The sequence below is a fragment of the Dipodomys ordii genome, unplaced genomic scaffold (genome assembly GCF_000151885.1).
Source record: "Dipodomys ordii isolate 6190 unplaced genomic scaffold, Dord_2.0 Scaffold166, whole genome shotgun sequence".
NCBI lineage: Eukaryota > Metazoa > Chordata > Mammalia > Rodentia > Heteromyidae > Dipodomys > Dipodomys ordii.
The window spans coordinates 955174-958037 of NW_012267382.1; the positions used below are offsets into that span (position 1 = coordinate 955174).

At 50.2% G+C, this 2864-nt stretch overlaps 1 protein-coding gene across 1 annotated transcript in view; it reads left to right on the forward strand.

The window, feature by feature from the left end:
- The window catches only part of Muc2 (mucin 2, oligomeric mucus/gel-forming), an 80629-nt gene that overhangs the window by 229 nt on the left and 77536 nt on the right, over positions 1-2864 (forward strand). The window lies entirely within an intron of this gene.

Below are 2864 nucleotides of genomic sequence, written 5' to 3' on the forward strand. Positions count from 1 at the left end.
GTAATTGTAACCCCTCTGTACAGTATGTTCACAAATAAAATAAAATAAAATTAAAAAAAATACCTTGGAGTATGTGACTCGAGTGGTGGAGTTCCTGTCCAGCAAATGGGAGGCCCTGGGTTCCAGCCTTAGATCAATACCTGCTGTGGGCAGTAGTTTGAATTTATGTAAATAGCTTGCTTCCCTTCAAAGCTTAGTCCCGATGGCTTTAGAATCAGCACAATAATGAGGTGATAATGGCTGTGTGCACCAATGAAGAGTTTCTGTTTCCTTGTTCCCATTGATAATTCCCCATGCAATTACTAATATTACTGTGGATATAAATATAGATATTTATTTCACGCTTCGATGATAACCAGACGCCGTCTTCATTTCTTGCTCGGATTGCTCCAGCCGTAGCCATTTTCCCTCTTCCCTCTGACGAGCCCCAGCTTTTCTTTGCTGAATTTTGTTTGAGCGTCTTCTTGTTCTCTGGCACCACAAAACGCCCGGTTCTTCCCCTCACCTCTTTGCCTAGACACTAAGATCCTGCTCCAGAACAGGTTTTCTAAGCCAAGATCTGGCATTACACATGGCTGTTGCTACTGGGTTACTACTCTCAGACCTTCTCAGGAGGCAGTAGAAATGTGTGTGTGCGCGCGTGTTAACCTGTGTGCGCACGTGCATGCACACACGTACCTCTCTAGATTGATCGTAGAGACCAGGGACCGTGATTTGTGGGATGTGGCGGCGCAGCCTTTAAGGCCTGATCTGCAGGACAGACTGCCCCACATCCGGAGGAAGGCCTCTGGCCAGTGATGGCCTTCCTTAAAAACCAGGAAAGGAGAAAACGAACAGTGACCCAAATAATAGAGACAGTGATACAAGACACTGGAGAAAACCGGTGAAGCCAAAGCTGGCTCTTTGAAATCGCTAAGCCTCTTACCAGACTGGTAGGGAAAGGAGAGAGACGCCACGGAGATCCGCAGCGGGGAGAGCGCGGGCGTGGGACGGGCCACGGTGCTGAAGTCCATAAAGGAATGTGAACAACCTCGTGCCAATAAACTTAACCACTTAGGTAAAGTGGCCGGATTCTTGGAAACACAACCTACCAAAGCATACTCAGGAAGAAATAGCTAGAATAGCCCTGTATATTAAAGGAATTGACTTGTAATTAAACCAAAGGCAAACAAAACCTTCCCACAAAGAAAACTCCAGGCCCTGATGACTTCACTGGTCAATTCTATCAAACATTTAAGGAAGAGATAAAGCCAACTCTACACAAACTCTTCTGAAAAACGTGAAAAGGAAGGAATACTTCAGACTCTTTCTCAGAGACTAGTATTACTAATTTAGAAACTACATAAAGACAGTATGAAAAGAGAAAAGTAGTTCAATACCCATCATGAAAACAGACGCACAAATTCTACATACAGTTTAACAAATCAAGCCTGTTAATGTGTTAAGATGAGGCCGGGCCCCTCACACTGCTGTTCTAGTTATTCGCTGTCTGTGATCTGTGGGACTGAGGTTCAGAGTTAGTCCAGGCAGAAAAGTCCGTAAGACTCAGTCTCCAAAACAACCAGAAAAACAAAACCAAGCCCCAGGCTGGAAGTGCAGGTTAAGTGGCCGGCGGCCAGCCAGCTGGGAACGGGGAAGCCCAGCAAGCCCAAAGCCCTGAGTTCAAACCCTAGTACTGCTGAAAGGAAAGCAGGAGACAGCAAAGGCAAGAGGCATGTGGCTTCCACATACTGAGGGCGGGCGTTAGTTGGCTTTTGCTTTTTTCCGGGACTGAGGACTGAACTCAGAGCCTCCTGCTTGCTCACCCTGGGCCCTGCCGTGTGAGCCAGGCCTCCAGCCCTGTGTTTTGCTGGTTATTTTGGTCTTTTCTGCTGAGGCTGCCTTGGAACCTCCTGAGTTCCTGGGGTTCTCCGCATCCCAGCCTCCCAGCAGGGATGATGGTGTGTGTCCCGGTGTGGCTAGCCTCTCATGGCTGCGGGTTTAGTCTGGAGAGACGAGACAGTGCATGAGTAGACACTTGGTCAAGGGCCATATTTGGAGGCAGAAAAGCAAAAATCCCTCACGTGGTTTCTTACAGAAACACAAGCTAAAGCGGAGACGGAATGCCGCTGCACACTTGCGCGAAGGACACAAACCTGGAACACACATGGGCCATAAGGCGGCCCAGCAATGGCGGGTAGCTGGGAGAACAGCGTGTGAGTGTGCATGTATGCGTGAGAGCGTGTGGGAGCGTGTGGGAGCGTGGGTGTGGGTGGGAGCGAGTGTGTGAGTGTGTGTGCGTGTGTGCCAATACTGGTGCGTGAATTCAGGGCTTCGCTCTGTCATTTTGGTTTTTGGCTAAAGGCTGGTGCTTTACCACTTGAGCCACCCCTCCCCTCCACTTACAGCTTCTCGCTAGTTAGTTGGAGATACAGGTCTTACAGTCTGTGTGCCCAGGCTGGCCTTGACTGCTGTCCTCAGATCTCAGCTCCCGAGTGGCTGGGCGGCGGGCGTGCCACGGTGCCCGCACAGTTTGGTAACTGTCAGAACTTCTGTGGAGAATTCACTTCTGGCCTCACCTGTGAGAAAAGGATGTGAACTCACAGGCGCGCACGCAGACAGCGCTAGCCGTTTATCATTTGCTCTAGGTTATGTTATAGCTTGGATCTAGAATGTCTAAAGCTCCTGTGTCAGCAGGTGGTGGCCCGCGTGAGGCGGTGGCGCGGCGGGGGCGTTGGTGGGTCGCTGGCACCCACCATCCATCCACACATTTTTTTTTTTTGGTCAGTCATGGGGCCTGAACTCTGGGCCTGGGCGCTGTCCCTCAGCTCTTCAGCTCAAGGCGAGCGCTCTACCACTTGAGCCACAGCGCCACTTCCGGCTTT